We start from the raw sequence: 20,555 nt of genomic DNA on the forward strand, positions 1-20,555 counted from the left end.
TGGAATGTTTGGTAGAATTCACATGTGAAGCCGTCTGGTCCTGGACTTTTCTTTTTGGGAAGCTTTTGAATGACTAATTCAATTCCTTTACTTGTGATTGGTTTGTTGAGGTCATCTATTTCTTCTTGAGTCAAAATTGGTTGTTCATGCCTTTCTAGGAACTTGTCCATTTCATCTACATTGTTGTATTTATTAGCGTAAAGTTGTTCATAGTATCCTGTTATTACCTCCTTTATTTCTGTGAGGTCATTGGTTATGTCTCCTCTTCCATTTCTGATCTTATTTATTTGCGTCCTCTCTCTTCTTCTTTTTGTCAGTCCTGCTAAGGGCCCATCAATCTTATTGATTTTCTCATAGAACCAACTTCTGGTCTTATTGATTTTCTCTATTGTTTTCATGTTTTGAATTTCATTTATTTCTGCTCTAATCTTTGTTATTTCTTTCCTTTTGCTTGCTTTGGGGTTAGTTTGCTGTTCTTTCTCCAGTTCTTCCAAGTGGACAGTTAATTCCTGCATTTTTGCCTTTTCTTCTTTTCTGATATAGGCATTTAGGGCAATAAATTTCCCTCTTAGCACTGCCTTTGCTGCGTCCCATAGGTTTTGTTATGTTGTGTTTTCATTTTCATTCGCCTCGAGATAGTTATTAATTTCTCTTGCAATTTCTTCTTTGACCCACTCGTTGTTTAAGAGTGTGTTGTTGAGCCTCCACGTATTTGTGAATTTTCTGGCACTCTGACTATTATTGATTTCCAACTTCATTCCTTTATGATCCGAGAAAGTGTTGTGTATGATTTCAATCTTTATAAATTTGTTAAGACTTGCTTTGTGACCCAGCATATGGTCTATCTTTGAGAATGATCCATGAGCACTTGAGAAAAAGGTGTATCCTGCTGATGTGGGATGTAATGTCCTATAAATGTCTGTTAAGTCTAGCTCATTTATTGTAATATTCAAATTCTCTATTTCTTTATTGTTCCTCTGTCTAGATGTTCTGTCCATTGATGAGAGTGGTGAATTGAAGTCTCCAACTATTATGGTATATGTGTCTATTTCCCTTTTCAGTGTTTGCAGTGTATTCCTCACGTATTTTGGGGCATTCTGGTTCGGTGCATAAATATTTATGATTGTTATGTCTTCTTGTTTAATTGTTCCTTTTATTAGTATATAGTGTCCTTCTTTGTCTCTTTTAACTGTTTTATTTTGAAGTCTAATTTGTTGGATATTAGGATAGCTACTCCTGCTCTTTTCTGGTTGTTATTTGCATGAAATATCCTTTCCCAACCTTTCACTTTCAACCTATGTTTATCTTTGGGTCTAAGATGTGTTTCCTGTAGACAGCATATAAAAGGATCCTGTTTTGTAATCCATTCTGCCAGTCTATGCCTTTTGATCGTGGAATTCAGTCCATTAACATTTAGTGTTATTACTGTTTGGATAATATTTTCCTCTACCATTTTGGCTTTTGTATTATATATATCATCTGGTTTTCCTTCTTTTTACACTCTTCTCCATGCCTCTCTCTTCTGCCTTTTCGTATCTGACTCTAGTGCTCCCTTTAGTATTTCTTGCAGAGCTGGTCTCTTGGTCACAAATTCTCTCAGTGACTTTTTGTCTGAGAATGTTTTAATTTCTCCCTCATTTTTGAAGGACAATTTTGCTGGATATAGAATTCTTGGTTGGCAGTTTTTCTCTTTTAGTAATTTAAATATATCATCCCACTGTCTTCTAGCTTCCATGGTTTCTGCTGAGAAATCTACACATAGTCTTATTGGGTTTCCCTTGTATGTGATGGATTGTTTTTCTCTTGCTGCTTTCAAGGTCCTCTCTTTCTCTTTGACCTCTGACATTCTAACTAGTAAGTGTCTTGGAGAATGCCTATTTGGGTCTAATCTCTTTGGGGTGCGCTGCACTTCTTGGATCTGTAATTTTAGGTCTTTCATAAGAGTTGGGAAATTTTCAGTGATAATTTCTTCCATTAGTTTTTCTCCTTTTCCCTTCTCTTCTCCTTCTGGGACACCCACAACACATATATTTGTGCGCTTCATATTATCATTCAGTTCCCTGATCCCCTGCTCAAAATTTTCCATTCTTTTCCCTATAGTTTCTGTTTCTTTTTGGAATTCAGATGTTCCATCCTCCAGTTCACTAATTCTAGCCTCTGTCTCTTTAAATCTATCATTGTAGGTATCCATTGTTTTTTCCATCTTTTCTACTTTGTCCTTCAATCCCATAAGTTCTGTGATTTGTTTTTTCAGACTTTCTGTTTCTTCTTTTTGTTCAGCCCATGTCTTCTTCATGTCCTCCCTCAATTTATTGATTTGTTTTTTGAAGAGGTTTTCCACTTCTGTTCGTATATTCAGAATTAGTTGTCTCAGCTCCTGTATCTCATTTGAACTATTAGTTTGTTCCTTTGACTGGGCCATATCTTCAATTTTCCTGGCATGATCCATTATTTTTTGCTGGCGTCTGGGCATTTAATCAGATTTCCCTGGGTGTGGGACCCAGCAGGTTGAAAGATTTTCCTGTGAAATCTCTGGGCTCTGTTTTTCTTATCCTGCCCAGTATGTGGCGCTCGTCTGTCTGCGGGTCCCACCAGTAAAAGATGCTTTGGCTCCTTTAACTTTGGAAAACTCTCGCTGTGGGGGAGGGTCACAAGCCGAAGCAGCTTGGGGGAGTGCCGATCCAAATCTCCCAGTTGGCCCGGGAAGGAGGGAGGGAGGGGCGCCAGCCACCACGGCTTGGGGGAGTGCCTATTCAAATCTCCCAGCCAGCCCGGGAATCCGTGCGTGGGGGGGGGGGCGCCAGCCTCCGCCGCTTGGGGGAGTGCCGATCCAAATCTCCCAGCCGGCCTGGGAAGCCAAGCGTGGCAGGGGGCGCCGGCCGCCACAGCTTGGGGGAGTGCCGATCCAAAGTTCCCAGCCGGACCGAGAAGCCACATGTGTGGAAGGGACCCTGGTCGCCAGCCTCCGCGGCTTGGGGACCTCTGATCCAAATCTCCCAGCCAGCCCGGGAGGCCACGCATCGGGGGGGCACCGGCCACCACAGCTTGAGGGGACCGCCTGTCCAAATCTCCCAGCCAGCCCGGGAAGGAGGGAGGGAGGGGCTCCGGCCGCCAGTCGCCACGGCCCGGGGAAGCGCGTGCCCCTCGGGGATCTCACTGCAGCAGATTCTCCCAGTCGGTTCAGCCGTTCCAGAACGGGGTACGCTGTCTTTTTGGTCTCTGTCGTGGCTCCGGGAGCTGTTCTGTACCGTTTCTGTTTCTTTAGTAGCTGTTCTGGAGGAGGAACTAAGACCCGCGTGTCTTACTAAGCCGCCATCTTCTCCGGAAGTCCCAGAGGAAGGTTTTAATAATCAAGTGGCTAAGATCACCCGTTCTGTGGATACCAGTCAGCCTCTTTCCCCAGCAACTCCTGTCATTGCCCAATGGGTTCATGAACAGAGATTATGCATGGGCTCAGCAACATGGACTTCCACTCACCAAGGCTAACCTGGCTACAGCCACTGTTGAGTGCCCAATCTGCCAGCAGCAGAGACCCATACTCAGCCCTTGATATGGCACCATTCCCCAAGGTGACCAGCCAGCTACATGGTGGCAGGTTGATTACATTGGACCACTCCCTTCATGGAAGGGTGAGCGATTTATTCTAACTAGAGTAGACACATATTCTGGATATGAGTTTCTTTCCCTGCACTCAATGCTTCTGCCAAAACTACCATCTGTGGGCTTACAGAATGCCTTATGCATCGTCATGGTATTCCATACAGCATTGCTTCTGATCAAGGAACATACTTTGCAGCAAATGAAGTGCGGGAATGGGCACATGCTCATGGAATTCTCTGGTCTTACCATGCTCCCCATCATCCAGAAGCAGCTGCATTGATAGAATGGTGGAATGGCCTTTTGAAAATTCAATTATAGTGCCAACTAGGTGGCAATACCTTGAAGGGCTGGGGTAATGTTCTCCAGGAAGATATATATGCTCTAAGTCAGCGTCCGCTGTATGGTGCTGTTTCTCCCATAGCCAGGATCCATGGGTCCAGGAACCAAGGGGTGCAAATGGGAGTGGCACTACTCACTATTACACCTAGTGATCCACTAGGAAATATTTTTTTAAATACAAAAAAACACCAAATAAATGCAAACATTCTTATTTTGATCATTCCATTCTACATATCATCACATTGTTGCATATTCATCATCATGATCATTTCCCAGAACATTAGCATCAGTTCAGAAAAAGAAATAAAAAGACAACAGAAAAAGAAATAAAACAAAAACAGAGAAAAACAAAAATATACATACCATACCCCTTACCCCTCCCTTTCATTGATCACTAGCATTTCAAACTAAATTTATTTTAACATTTGTTCCCCTATTATTTATTTTTATTCCATATGTTCTACTCATCTGTTGACAAGTGTAGGTAAAAGGAGCATCAGACACAAGGTTTTCACAATTACACAGTCACATTGTGACAGCTGTATCATTATACAATCATCCTCAAGAAACATGGCTACTGGAACACAGCTCTACATTTTCAGGCAGTTCCCTCCAGCCTCTCCATTACATCTTGGATAACAAGGTGATATCTACTTAATGCATAAGAATAACCTCCAGGATAACCTCTCGACTCTGTTTGGAATCTCTCAGCCATTGACACTTTGTCTTGTTTCACTCTTCCCCCTTTTGGTCGAGAAGGTTTTCTCAATCCCTTGATGCTGGGTCTCAGATCATTCTAGAGTTTTTCTCAATCCCTTGATGCTGAATCTCAGCTCATTCTGGGATTTCTGTCCCATGCTGCCAGGAAGATCCACACCCCCGGGAGTCATGTCCCACGTAGACAGGGGGAGGGCAGTGAGTTTGCTTGTTGTGTTGGCTGGAGAGAGGCCACATCTGAGCGAGAAAAGAGGTTCTCTTGAGGGTGACTCTTAGGCCTAATTTTAAGTAGGCTTGACCTATCCTTTGTGAGGTTAAGTTTCCTATGAACAAACCCCAAGACTGGGGGCTTAGCCTATAGCTTTCGTTGTCCACACTGCTTGTGAGAATATCAAGAATTCAACTTGGGGAGGTTGAATTTTCTCCCTTCTCACCATTCCCCGAAGGGGACTTTGCGAATAATTTTCCACTCACTGATCAAATCACTCTGGGATTTATCGGGGCATCACTGTGGACAAACCAATAAAATCTCATGTCCTACCCAAAGTTCCATGTATTTGTGGTGTTCTATTAAGCTGTCTACATAAGTTATATTAGGAAATGCACTAGTCAAAATGTAAATTTTGTACCAGATAAACGTTTTTTGTTTTATTCTCACACATAGGTTGAAATTTTAAAATATTCATTACCATCTGTTTTCAGCACCCTGTAGTAATGACCTTCCTTTGTTCTTCCTTATGCAAAAACATTTTTTAAATTTGTACATTTAGTCACTATCATTACACACTATACGCATTCCTTGATTATACTATCTAAATCTTTATCATCTATCTTTCTTTCTGATTTCATTTATGCCTCCAGCCCTCCTCCCTCTATCATTCTCACATTCATCCACTAGGAAATTTTTGCTTCCTGTCCCTGCGACCCTGAGCTCTGCTGGTCTACAGGTTTTATTTCCAAAAGGGTAGACTACCTATAGACATGCCTGAGAGTTACTTCTGGAGGACCTCTGTTGTTGCTCAGATGTGGCCTCAGTCACTCGAAGCTGAACTTGGCAAGTGAAATCATTGCCCTTTCCCCTATGTAGGGCATAACATCTAGGGGTGAAAGTCTCCCCAGTGACGTGGGAGATGACTTCCAGGAATGAATCCAGACCTGGCACCGTGGGATCAACAATTCCATCCTGACCAAAAGGAGTAAAAGAAGTGTAATTAATAAAGTATCAGTGGCAGAGAGAGTTCAAATGGAGTTGAGAGGCTACTCTGGAAATTGGTCTTACGCAAACTTGAGCTAGACCTTGCTACCTATCATAACCGGCCAACCCCCAACCAGGACCATTCCAACCAATCCTAAAGAACACCTAGGACGATATATGAGATTCCACAAGGGTTCCATGCACTAGAGTGACTTTCCAGAAACCTCCCCTCCACATGGGTCCCTGATCCAGATAAGTCCTGAAACATAGCCCAGCCACTCCAGAACATCAGATACTTCCATCTCCCTGCCCCATATTAGTGACAGATCCTTCCAATATCAGAAATTTAGAATTGCCATAGCCCAAACATCCCTAAAGAGAGGGATGGAAAGATCAAAAATGATGGTGGATCCTTCCGGGTCAAGATGGCGGCTTAACAACGTGCACGTTTTAGTTCGTCCTCCAGAACAACTACTAAATAACCAGAAACAGTACAGAACAGCTCCTGGAGCCACATCAGTGACCAGACACACAGCGTACTCCTGTCTGGACCAGCTGGACCGGCTGCAAGCCCCCCCAGAACCGAGAGTTCCCAAAGCTGCGGCAGCCAGTGCCCCTCCCCCACAGGCCGCTTCCCAGAGGGGAAAGGAAAGGACTTTACCAGCAGCAGGGACTGAGCACAATCAAACGCCAATTGTGGAACTAATTAACAAATTTTGACTACTAAAAATAGGCCCCCAGCTTAGGTGAACCTGATCAAAGCGGAGGTTGCTCATTTTTGCCCCAGCACCAAGGGGGCAGAACTGACAGAAAAAGGGGGGAAAAAAAAGAAGGAAACAGAGGTTTTTGTGGCTGTGTATCTACAAAGGCTTGACTGCCTCTGGATACAGCGGCAGGACTTTTCAGGCTGCAACTGCCCCAGGCATAGGCAGAAGTGAGCTCTTTTGGGGGCTTGTCTAGAGCCTGTGCCTTCCCCAGGGGAGGGGTGAAGCCCAACTCAGGTGGAATCCCTCCCTCAAGGAATTCAGACCCCAGGACTTGGTAATTTGAATCCATTAAAACCAGCCTACAACCTCTCCTCTGTCTCCACCACATCCCCAGCAGGGAGAGTCTGCCAAAGTTAAAGGTACCGCATCATCTTAAGCTGGTGGGACCTGCAGTCAGACAAGTGCCACATACTGGGCAGGATAAGAAAAACAGAGTCCAGAGACTTCACAGGAAAGTCTTTCAACCTGCTGGGTCTCAACCGATGCAGGCGACTCTTTCCTCCTGATAGGAGGCCAGTTTGGTCTGGGAAAATCTGCCTGGGGTCTATAATATCTAAGTAGACCCTCCTAAGTGTGTGTGTGTGTGGTGGGGGGGGGGGGGGGCGGAAAGGCACCACACAAGCAGGGCAAGAAACAAGAACTGAAAAATTCTCCTCTGTTAAATAAAACTTAAGCTAAACGTCCAGATAGCTGAACTGAATGTCAAAGAACAGATAGACAACAAATTCATCCAGCAAGAAAACCCTAGATAAAAGAAGTGAAAGCAATCTCCAGAAGAAACTAATTAAGGTAATTAAATGCCTAGACACCAGCAAAAAATAACAAATCACACTAAGAAAACTGAAGATATGGCCCAGTCAAAGGAACAAACCAACAATTCAAATAACATGCAGGAACTGAAACAATTAATTCAGAATGTACGAACAGACATGGAAAACCTCATCAAAAACCAAATCAAAGAATTGAGGGAGGATATAAAGAAGGCAAAGAAAGAACAAAAAGAAGAAACTGAAAGTCTGAAAAAACAAATCACAGAACTTATGAGAATGAAAGACACAGTAGAAGAGATGAAAAAAACAATGGAAACCTACAATGGTAGATTTCGAGAGACAGAACATAGGATTTCTAAACTGGAGGACGGAACATATGAAATCTGACAAGACAAAGAAACTATAGGGAAAAAAATGGAAAAATATGAGCAGGGACTCAGGGAATTGAAAGACAAGATGAAGCGCATGAATATACGTGTTGTGGGTGTCCCAGAAAGAGAAGAGAAGGGAAAAGGAGGAGAAAAACTAATGGAGAAAATTATCACTGAAAATTTCCCAACTCTTATGAAAGACCTAAAATTACAGATCCAAGAAGTGCAGCGTATCCCAAAGAGAATAGATCCAAATAGACGTTCTCCAAGACACTTACTAGTCAGAATGTCAGAGGTCAAAGAGAAAGAGAGGATCTTGAAAGCAGCAAGAGAAAAGCACTCCATCACATACAAGGGAAGCCCAATAAGACTATGCACAGATCTCTCAGCAGAAACCATGGAGGAGAGAAGACAGTGGGATAATATATTTAAATTATTAAAAGAGAAAAACTGCCAACCAAGAACTCTATATCCAGCAAAATTGTCCTTCAGAAATGATGGAGAAATTAAAACATTTCAGACAAAAAAAATCACTGAGAGAATTTGTGATCAAGAGACCAGCTCTGCAAGAAATACTAAAGGGAACACTAGAGACAGATACGAAGACAGAAGAGAGAGGTGTGGAGAAGAGTGTAGAAAGGAAGACTATGAGTAAAGGTAAAAAGAAGGAAAATTAGATATGACATATAAAATCCAGAAGGCAAAATAGTAGAAGAAAGTACTACCCATGCAGTAATAATACTGAATGTTAATGGATTAAACTCTCCAATCAAAAGACATAGTCTGGCAGAATGGATTAAAAAACAGGACCCATCTACATGCTGTCTCAAAGGACACGAGGCCAAGGACACAAATGGACACTTACACACCAATGTTTATAGCAGCATTATTAACAATTACCAAGAGATGGAAACAACCAAAATGTCCATCAACAGACAGTTGGCTAAACAAACTGTGACATTTACATAAGATGGAATATTGTGCAGCTGTAAGACAGAATAAAGTTATGAAGTATGTAGCAACATGAATGGACCTTAAGGACATTATGCTGAGTGTGATTAGCCAGAAACAAAAGGACAAATACTGTATGGTCTCACTGATATGAACTGACATTAGTGAATAAACTTGGAATATTTCCTTGGTAACAGAGACCATCAGGAGATAGAAATAGGGTAAGATATTGGGTAATTGGAGCTGAAGGGATACAGATTGTGCAACAGGACTGAATATAAAAACTCAGAAATGGACAGCACAATATTACCTAACTGTAATACCATTATGTTAAAACACTGAATGAAACTGCATAATATGAGAAGGATAGAGGGAGGAGGGCTGGGGCATAAATGAAATCACAAAGAAAGATAGACGATAAAGATTGAGATGGTGTAATCTAGGAATGCCTAGAGTGTATAATGATAGTGACTAAATGTACAAATTTAAATATTTTTGCATGAAGAAGAACAAAAGAATTTCATTACTGCAGTGTGCTGAAAATAGATGGTACTTAATATTTTAAAATTTCAACTAATGTGTGAGACAAAGCAAAAAATGTTTATTTGGTACAAATCTATACTTTGACTAGTGCATCTCCTAATATAACTTATGCGGATAGTTGATTGAACACCTTAAGTACGTGGAACTTTGTATAGGACATGAGATTTTGTTGGTTTGTCCGTACATGGAACTTTGTATAGGACATGAGATTTTGTTGGTTTGTCCGTACATGGAACTTTGTATAGGACATGAGATTTTGTTGGTTTGTCCAGGTGATGCCCTGATGAATCCCAGAGTGATTTGATCAATGAGTGGAAAAGTATTTGCAAAGTCCCCTTTGGGGAATGGTGAGAATGGGGGAAAACTCAACTTCCCCAAGTTGAATTCTTGATATTCTCACAAGCAGTGTGGACAACCAAAGCTATAGGCCGAGCCCCCAGTCTTGGGGTTTGTTCATAGGAAACTTAACCCCACAGGGGATAGGTCAAGCCTATTTAAAATTAAGCCTAAGAATCACCCCAAGAGAACCTCTTTTGTTGCTCAGATGTGGCCTCTCTCTCCAGCCAACACAGCAAGCAGACTCACCACCCTCCCCCTGTCTACGTGGGACATGACTCCCAGGGGTGTGGATCTTCCTGGCAGCGTGGGACAGACCATCCCAGAATGATCTGAGACCCAGCATCAAGGGATTGAGAAAACCTTCTCGACCAAAAGGGGGAAGAGTGAAACAAGACAAAGTGTCAATGGCTGAGAGATTCCAAACAGAGTCGAGAGGTTATCCTGGAGGTTATTCTTATGCATTAAGTAGATATCACCTTGTTATCCAAGATGTAATGGAGAGGCTGGAGGGAACTGCCTGAAAATGTAGAGCTGTGCTCCAGTAGCCATGTTTCTTGATGATGATTTTATAATGATACAGCTGTCACAATGTGACTGTGTAATTGTGAAAACCTTGTGTCTGATGCTCCTTTTATCTACCTTGTCAACAGATGAGAGGAACATATGGAATAAAAATAAATAATAGAGGGAACAAATGTTAAAATAGATTTAGTTTGAAATCCTAGTGATCAATGAAAGGGATCAGTAAGGGCCATGGCATGTAAAATTTTTTTTTCTGTTTGTTATATTTTTCTATTGTCTTTTTATTTCTTTTTCTGAATTCATGCTAATGTTCTGGGAAATGATCATGATGATGAATATGCAACTATGTGATGATACTGTGAATTGCTGAGTGTATGTGTTGGGAATGTTTGTGTTTCTTGTAATTTTTTTTAATTAATAAAAAAATTTTTTTTTAAAATGTGAAAAAAAACACCACTAAAGTTTGAAATAATAAAATTAAAATTTGGGTTAAAAAAATATATATATATATAATACAGGATATATCTCAGACTACAATGGGCTGACAAAAGTATTGGTAGAAAAATTTAAAAACAAACAACAACTAAGTATTGGTGAGTCCCTTGAGGGTCTGAGGGGGTAGGGGGAGAAAAAAATATATATATATATGGAACTATTAAATGTTTCCATCTGGGAAACCCTGGGTACTTTTTCAACCATTGGAGACTACCAAAAAAAATAGGCCAAGCCCTAGATTTTGAGGCTTGCCCTTACAAAACTTGATTTTGTAGAGGAGAAGCTAAGACTCCCCATAACGAGGCCTAAGTATTGCTTCCAGGATGCCTTTTTGTTGCTCAGATGTGGCCTCTCTCCAAGCCCGATTCTGCAAGGAAAATCATTGACCTCCCTGCTGTGTGGGACATGACATTAGAGAGTGAAAATCTACCTGACAATGTGAGGCATGACTCCCAGGGATGGGTCTGGCCCTAGCACCCTGGGATTGACAACGCCTTTGGGACGAAAAGGAGAAAAAGAAGTGTTATAAAATAAGACATCAGTGCAAGAGAGATCAAATGGAGTCAAGAGGCTATTCTGGAGGCTACTCTTATGCAAGCTTCAGTTAGATAGTGCTAATTGCCATGGTCTGCCAAACCCCAAAGACATAACTCCTGTTGACTCTTAAGAACACCCAGGGGTCAAGTTCTGTGCCTGTCAGGGCACTGGGTGTGGGTCGGGACATCTGTGATGATGGGAAATTCAGTTACCACAGCTGTCTCCAGAAGAGAGAACCTAAAAGACATTAACAATGGATGAAATTAGGAGCAATATCAAAAAGCTACCATCAGGCCCAGATAGTGTAACAGGTTAAAAAATCCTTCATGAAGAAGAAAGTTTTTAAGCTACATGATGGATTCAGAAGCCCATGAAAAGAGGCCACTGATCATAACACCTTCAAAACAAGATATATCACTTCATATTACAAACGTTTGTAAAATGAAGCATTATTTGTGTGGCTGCTGTGCAGCTTCCACCAATATAGCAATCACTTTTCCTATTCGAAAGATTCTTTTCTGGCAACAGCTACATGGAATCAAAACCCAGGATGCAATACTCCAGTTGAGGGATCGGTTCTGATACTTGTACTGCAGAATCCTTCCCCCATTAATTGCAGAAGACAGCTACACAGGCCCTTATGTTTTGTCTGTATGAGGATTTTAATTGCCTTCTCCATACTCACATCAGCACCCAGAGTTTGTAACTCAGAGCGTGGCAGCAGTACTTGCAGGGACAACAGAAGCAACTTTCACTCCATCTGAAAGAGTTCAAACATTGCTTCAAAACCACAAGCATCATGACAAATATACAAATACCAGACTTTCAGGTCACTGAAATTCCATGGAATTGGAGAGTATTATCTAGGTTTGGCACCCATTCTTTTCCGTAATGGATTCAACAATGTCCTTTTTTTTTGGTCTTCGAGGTCCCATTTAGGAATATTTGCCTACTTCAATGACTCACAATGCTCACTTGATCAATGATTTTATCTGTAGAGGGCTATTGGGTGTTATGTTGGGAATCATGTTTTTTTCCACTTAATGTTGTAAAGACTCGCTCACATGCAGTCTCAGATTGATGGGGAATTTCAATCTTTTCCAAGGTTTTCTAAAAAATCTGGCTAAACTAGGATAGGAAACTGACACACCTTTTCAGATACCCATCTGAATTACCATCCGTCCCTCATATCTTCGGGTATAATCAATGCCACTTATGAGTTCAAGTTAAAGATTATATGAAAGAATCATCAGTTAAGTGCCATTTATCAACCAAATTGATCTAAGAAGAATGCAGTTCTGCCTGGTTTCTAATTGGCGACATACCAGTTGGTATCTTAAATTCAGGGTACAGTGAACCATGGGCAGAACTGTTTCTTTATATACCACCATCAACAACAACAAAATGAAAGGTCTCAATAGGAAAATAAATTTTTTTAATCATTGCCAAGAGGCTAATAGTTGTCTATCTGATGGCCTTCAACAAGAAACCTACTAGTGGGCGGGCCATGGTGGCTTAGTGGCAAGAACGTCTTGCCTGCCGTGCCAGAGGACCCGGGTTTGATTCCCGGTGCCTGCCCACGTGAAAAAAAAAAAAAAAAGAAACCTACTAGTCAAGATTATTCTTTTCCCCTAAACACTCTATTCTTCTGTACTAAACCATCAGTGGCCAGGAGAAAAGGCTTTCAGAACCCCATGACTTCTTAGGCTCACTGTTTTTATTTATTTTTTTTTTTTGCATGGGCAGGCACCGGGAATCAAACCCGGGTCTCCGGCATGGCAGGTGAGAACTCTGCCACAGTGCCACCATTGCCTTCCCAGGCTTACTTTTGTTACTCCATTTCTTGCTTCTTTGCTCTTCAGAGGAGTTTCAAAGGATAGTCTTCATTATACTTGGGCACATACACATTACAACATAGAAAAACAGCTTTTTAGGTATAGGCTTTAATACAGAGCTGATAAATAGCTTGTATGAGTTTTGAAAATAAGCACCTATTGAGATATTGTCCTGACTGTTTCTATTTAAATCAGCTAATGAAAGATCCATTTTGCTCTCTGAGTTTGAAAGTTTTGCATTTCATTCTAGATGTGACCTTAAACGCTTCTAAAATATCCCTATATTGGTTTCATTTATTTTATTGTCACAAGGTGGGGGGCTTAAATTTTGTTATAGGCATTTGATCCTGTTAATAAGTTTCATAATAATTGCATAAAGAACACACTCTGGTTAGCTACGTTTCTTCGTGTGCCAAGAGGCTTTGATGTTTTGATTTTTTTCCTTGCAAAGTTTTGAGTAGTATCCTGTTCCCTTGGATTGTTCCTTAAAACAAAAATACTTCCATAAATTTTATTTTAGAAGTCTGTTAATAACAGCGCAGTGTTGTTTTTGTTTTGTTTTCTGGTTTCTAAATGTTATAGGGAGGGAGAAAAAAAACAAAATAGTTTCCATCTCACAGTGTTAGCTGTCTTTTTATTTTACTCTTGGAAATATGTGCTTTTAGGGTTTTGACATTTTGGGAACCCAAGTTCACAACTGCATCATTAAAATAATGAGAGTTTGGGGTGGGCCACTGTGGCTCAGCAGGCGAGTTCTTGCCTGCCTTGCCGTAGACTGGGTGTATTAGTTAGGATTCTCTAGAGAAACAGAATCAACAGGGAACACTCACAAATATAAAATTTTTAAAAGTGTCTCACATGACCACGGAAACACAGAGTCCAAAATCCGCAGGGCAGGCTGTGAAGCCAACGATTCCGATGGAGGGTCCGGACGAACCCCACAGGAGAGGCTCGCCAGCCCAAGCAGGAAGAGCCTGTCTCTTCTGAATCCTCCTTAAATGGCTTCCAGTGATTAGATTAAGCATCACTCATTGCAGAAGACCCTCCCCTTGGCTGATTACAAATGGAATCAGCTGTGGATGCAGCTGATTAGATCATGATTTAATTCTGAAATGTCCTCATCACAACAGACAGGCCAGCACTTGCCCAACCAGACAAACAGGTACCACCACTTGGTCAAGTTGACACATAAACCTGACCATGACACTGGGGTTTGATTCCTGGTGCCTACCTGTAGCCTCCCCCCCCCCCCCCCAAATAAATGTAAGTTAGAAAGCATAAGATTTATTTGAGGGGTTATTTTAAATTTTAGAAGTTGGTAATAGCCAGATGGCATGCTTAACGCAGACCGAAACTTATTTGTCAGAGGAATCAGATTTTTTAGAGGATATTTCCGGATAAAAAGGCAAATGATTCTTACAACAATTAGATAAGTAATAAAGTGTGTGAAACATCCTGGAGAGATGGTTTATCACTTTTTAAACAATCCACCTCTATAAATATTATATAGTTGGTATTATTTTCCAGCATCTGACTTGGCATAGAGAAGTTAGATTTCTTGTTACCAGTTTTTCATCAGTCTAGAGAAATGCATGTGATTATGCACATATTCCACCAAAATAAAATCAAGGCCTCAATCAATAGTTTACTCAAATTATGGGCATATAGCCCAAAAAGGCTGTTTACCTTTATATGCGATAAATTCCAACTGTAAAGGATCAGGAAACATTATCAAGCATCTGTCTGGCAGTAAAGAAGCTAAATAGCTTTACAGCAGCTCTGTTTTAACAGTGGTGAACTGGAAATGGCAGTTTATTTTCAAAACCATGATGCAGAGTAGAGATTTCTGAATACAAAGGTTTGACACCAAATAAATGTGAGTAGCATCTTTTGGCCTATTAAAGTCAGGATTTGAAAGGAGTTGAATTTCGGCAATGAGTAAGGAAAGCACTGTGATGCCCCACTCCCTCCTTGGCACCTGTGTGCCTGGGCATGTGCAGGCATTCTGGGTGGCCCAGTGCAAGGCAGTGAGTTAGCCCAGGGTAATGCCTGGCCTTGAGAATGAACGCCACTGGTCCTTAGTTCTATGGGCTTCCTTTTTAAAATTTTTGTTGTTGGCCATCACCATTTTTTAAATTTTATTATAATAACATATAAAACACAAAATTTCTTATTTTAGCCTTATGTGGACAATTCAGTGGTTTTATATTCATAGTATTGTGCTCTATCACTACCATCCATTACCAAGACTTTCATCACTCTATAGTACTTCCTTTTTTCTTTATAATCCATGCAGATTATAGAATTCTAAGTTCTAAAGCACTTTTGTGAAATACAAGAGAATTTGAAAGAGAATGCTTTGGTTTCTGCTAATTTTTAAAAAATTAATAATTTTATTTTTTTTAACTCCTATAATATTTTTCATTTCATTTTTACTTTTTACATCTTTGAAGATCTTACTGCAGATACATTACCGGGAATGGTTTTGTGTATTCTGTAGACTCCTTCAATTTCACGAAAGATTGAACAGAATGAATGTATGGTAGCCAAATGCTTTGTCTGAACTTTAAAATATAATGTGTTATAAATAAGATATTTTAGCAATTGCTCTTTACCTTCACTATAAACTAGTGTAATAATTTTGAAAAGGCAAACTTGATTGAATAACTTCATTGGAAGAGCATTAAAAGCAGCCTTTCTGGTACATATGTGGCACAGACAGCTCATGATGGCAGCACAGTTTGGGTTTTGCTTCTTATAGTTCATGTCTGATGCTATCAGAAATATGTATGGATGCTGTATTTAACACAATTAGAGGTGGTATGAGCCGTCAAGACTGCACCTCAGACTAAACATAACCTTTATATGGTGACAAATTTGCATGTCTTACTTGTCTCGTTTATGGGTGTGACAAAGTTGGTGTTTTTGTGTCAATGGTCAATATTTAACTTATAGATTGGTTATGTAATTACATGCTCTATATTGTGAGCCATGCAAAAAAATAGAATTGTGTATGTATTATCATCTTTGGAGAACTGAAATTCTCAATCTCAGTTACTATGGTAATACTTGGTGTAAGGCTGTGCAAACATGTAAGGGGGTGGTAGAGAGGATATGTGAAATGGGATCTAGAGGGCAATCACGTTGAACTAACACTGGTTCAGTGTAAATGAAGTACAGTAGTATGAGGGGTATGCAATCATTAGGGGAAGACTAGACAGGAAATTCCATTTGAGGAAAGGATAACAGACTTGTTTTTTTTTTAATCTTTTTGTTGTTGTTGTTTGTTCTTTTTTATTGTTTTTTAATTTTATTGATATTTTGTATGTTTTTTCATGTGCAAATACATATCAGGAATTGAAAAGGCATTTTCCTTAAATTTGAACATTTCTAGTTTTCAATGCTGTCCTTTTTGTTTATTATTAAATATTGATAGCCTAAATGGTTTCCAAATTGCATGGGACTCTGTACATGTTTCCTTTTTTAAAGTTCTTTATTAAAAGTGATTAAGCAATGATGATGAATATGCAACTATGTGATGATATTGTGAATTACGGATTTTGTATGTAGAACGGAATGATCAAAATAAGAATGTTTGCATTTGCTTTGTGTTTTTTGGTATTTAAAAAAATAAAATTAAAAAAAGTGATTAAACACACAAGCTATTTCTGTTTGATATTTTGAATTTTGTGATATATGAGTCTAATGAAATCTCCAAATGTTAATGTGCTTTTTTGGTAATTCTATTTGGAATAAAGTTTGATTTTTTTTGTTAAAAAAAAAAAAGATCACCCAGGTCTCAAACTGAGACTCTATAAAGACTTCACGCACAAGGTTTGTTTTCCAGGAACCTGTAATTCACGGAGGGTTCCTAGGTCGGAAAAAATCCTGAAACCCAGAGGGACCAGCCTCTCCAAGATTATCAACTAAATATATTCCCCTATCCTTTAGTGTTGACACCCCTTCTCAACATTTAAAACTCCAAACAGGTATTGCCCAAAGATCCCTATAGAATGGGACAAGGATCAAAGAAGAAGGAGGAAATAGAACAGAGAAAATGGGATTTAACAAACAAGTTTGACTGCTGAATCACCATATTAGTATTCCTTCTAGGCTCCTGTGATTTGGACCAGCTAGAAGGAAAAATCTGAGAAGGTGGAATGGTAGCCCAGGACAAACTCTGGGATCTGTTCTGTAACTACTTGTTGAAGTGTACCTTAAAAATGATTGCTTTTTTTGTAGGGCAGGCCAAAGTGGCTCAGTAGGCAGAGTTCTCGCCTGCCATGCTGGAGACCTGGGTTTGATTCCCAGTGCCTGCCCATGCAAAAAAAAAAAAAAAGACTGCTTTTTGCTTTCTTTGCTTTGTATATATGTTACATTTTACAAAAAAAAAAAGTGTTTTTAAAAATATATTATTTGATAAGGATTCCTGAGTAAAATTATAATAAGGGTATACAATGACTATATGAATCCAAGAATACATGTCAGAAAAGGCTTATATCTGCGAACTTAGGGTCTGTCTGTTGCAAGTGAAAGAATTCTATCCTTAAGACAGTACACATATGTGCTGGTTTGAAAGGAAGCATGCCCCCTAAGAAAAACCATGTTTTAATATAAATCCCATTTCATAAAGATAGAATAATCTCTATTCAATACTGTATGTTTGAAACTGTGATTGGATCATCTCCCTGGTTGATGTGATTTAGTCAAGAATGGTTGTTAAACTGGATTAAGGGACGACATGTCTCCACCCATTTGGGTAGGTCTTGATTAGTTTCTGAAGTCCTATAAAAGAGGAAATATTTTGGAAAATGAGTCAGAGAGAGCAGAGAATGCTGCAGCACCACGAAGCAGAGAGTCCACCAGCCAGACCTTTGGAGATGAAGAAGGAAAACACCTCCCAGGGAGCTTCATGAAACAGGAAGCCAGGAGAAGAAGCTAGCAGATGATGCCATGTTTGCCATGTGCCTTCTCACTTGAGAGAGAAACTCTGAACTTCATCGGCCTTCTTGAACCAAGGTATCTTTTCCTGGATGCCTTACATTGGACATTTGTATAAACTTGCTTTAATTGGGACATTTTCTCAGCCTCAGAACTATAAACTAGCAACTCATTAAATTCCCCTTTTTAAAAGCCATTCCGTTTCTGGTATATTGCATTCCAGCAGCTAGCAAACTAGAACAACATATATTCATCAGGGTTTTGAATATAATTAATAGTATTCAAACAAGGATAAAGGCAAAAATATATGGAATTTCAGATCTATTGTTTTTCTATCTTATGACTCTTTAGTAAAACATGCAATTAAAATGTCATCCTACACATTGTAATAATACTCCTTGTAAATTTAATTCTCTTAGACCTCTAGTCAAGGCTTCTCCAAATATTGTGGGAGTGTTTTTAAATCTTCGTGGAAGAACAGTCCAAAAATATTGTTTTTATTGATAACAGGATCTTTTCATTCAAAAGCAAAGAGTTCTTGAGACTCTGGACTAAAGAGTATACAATAAAAAGCAGCTTTTAAATCTAAGGCTGTAAACCAACAGAGATCCCCAGAGAGTGTAGTAAGTAAAGTATATGGATTCAGAACTACAGAATGAATGCCTTCTACAATTTAGTTAATAGCTTGGAAATCTTGCACAAATCAGTATTCATTTAGAGTGCCTGGCTTTTATGCTGGTAATATCGGGGTATTATATGGAGACTGACAAGTATTATTGATATAGTAAAAAATGCTTTAATCAGTAGGGTGATTCCTTCTGTAGAGTCTAATTTGAGGGGATATTGCTTAATTTGAAGGATGATATTAGTTGTTGAAGCTTTACCTGTACAGGTCTCTCTGTTTTCTTTGCTCTACCTGGTCTTTCATCAGACCAAGCCTTGGGTTTAAGGCTTTCAAGATCTTACCTGAAATGGGAATAGATTGTTTACCTTTCTCTGCAAGTAACAGTGTAGCTTCTAAGGCACAAACTTGTCCCTGAGGCACCTCTATTGATAAACACTCTGGAGAGAAAGTCATCTGTATGTTTAACTTTTTTAATCTCTTCCCAGTAAAACAACTGAATACTCAGGTATATATAGGAAACTATGCTTTAAATTTTTAGTCCCAATGACTTTTTTTTAGTCCCAATGGCTTTAATGACTGTAAGAAGTGCTTGTGTATCTCTTACCAGATACTCCTGTTTTAGCAACTGATTGGTTAGAAATCGCATTGGATTTTTAATTTAATAGTGAATAGGTAGCACCAGTGTCATTAAGAAAGTCAATTAATTGTTCTTCGAGCAGGGTCTGGGAGTCTTACCTTTCTGTCCTCTAGTCCTGATTGTTCTTGGTCCATCATAGCTTTAATAAGTGCTGCTTGTCTCTTAAGGTACAAGTCTTCGAGTGCTGCCTGCTTTCTAACATACCAATCTTCTTTAACCTGGTCCCTATTATTGTCAACTTTAAAAGCGACTTCTATCAACTAAGAGGTAGCAATCCCAAGCCCCTATCTAATTTTTGCAATTTCTTTATTATATCCATGGAGCTCTGGATAATAACTGTTATATTTATCATCCTTACATTCTCTTGACTCTCTGGTTCTATGTCGGTGTATTGCTGGCATGCATTAAATGTTTTCTCAAGAAAGGCTGAAGGGCTTTCCTTAGCATTACTTCCTGAACTTTTTCTAAGTTTCTGGGCCTAAGAACTCCATTTCGTAGGCCTCCCACAAATATATTCTTTATAGTGCTCAAGTTTAGCCCGATCTCCAACATCATTGGGGATCCACTCTGGATCAGTTACTGGAACTGCTAAATTTGCTCCTGTATGAGAACACTAAGGTGGTTCTGCTTGCTGCCTACCTGTCTCCTGCTTTGCTTTCTCTATAACCATTCTCCTTTCTTCTCCTGTCAATAGAAGACCTTGTGTCTGATGCACCTTTTATCCAGGGTATGGACAGATGAGTGAAAAAATATGGATAAGCCAGCTAATATGGAAGACAGTTGAGGGTTACTCTAGAACTACCATATGACCCGGCAATCCTACTACCACACATCAACCAAGAAGAACTGAAAGCAGGGACATCTGCCCACAAATGTTCACAGAGGCATTAAGCATAATTACCAAAAGATATAAAAACCCAAGTGTCCATCAACTGATTAATGAATAAATGAAATGTGGTATTATGTACAATGCAATACTATTCAGCTGTAAAAAAGAATTAAGTCCTGATATAAGTGGCAACATGGATGAACTCTGAAAACATCATATTGCATTAACTAAGTCAGACATAAAAGGACAAATTTGTATAATCTCACTGTTTTGAAACAATTTGAATAAGCAAACTCATAGAGTCAGAATCTAGAACATAGGTTACCAGAGATGAAGTGGGGATAAGGAAACAGAAGTTAAGGCTTAAAAAGGTACAGATATCCTATTTGGAACAACAGAAATATTTTGGTAATGGGTGTTTGTGATGGTAACACAACATTGTAAATGCAATTAACAGCACTGAAATATATATCTGAATGTGATTAAAAGGGAATGTTACATTGTATATATAGTAGCAAAATAAAACATTTTTTTTAAATCCA

General features: G+C 39.5%; 1 protein-coding gene and 1 pseudogene across 1 annotated transcript in view; both read left to right on the forward strand.

Moving 5' to 3' along the window:
* The window catches only part of CCDC134 (coiled-coil domain containing 134), a 56,193-nt gene that overhangs the window by 33,299 nt on the left and 2,339 nt on the right, over window positions 1–20,555 (forward strand). The gene's annotated exons all lie outside the window — the stretch shown is intronic.
* Window positions 10,069–16,574, forward strand: LOC143691050 (mitochondrial nicotinamide adenine dinucleotide transporter SLC25A51-like; annotated as a pseudogene).

Source organism: Tamandua tetradactyla, chromosome 7, assembly GCF_023851605.1.
Source record: "Tamandua tetradactyla isolate mTamTet1 chromosome 7, mTamTet1.pri, whole genome shotgun sequence".
Classification (NCBI taxonomy): domain Eukaryota; kingdom Metazoa; phylum Chordata; class Mammalia; order Pilosa; family Myrmecophagidae; genus Tamandua; species Tamandua tetradactyla.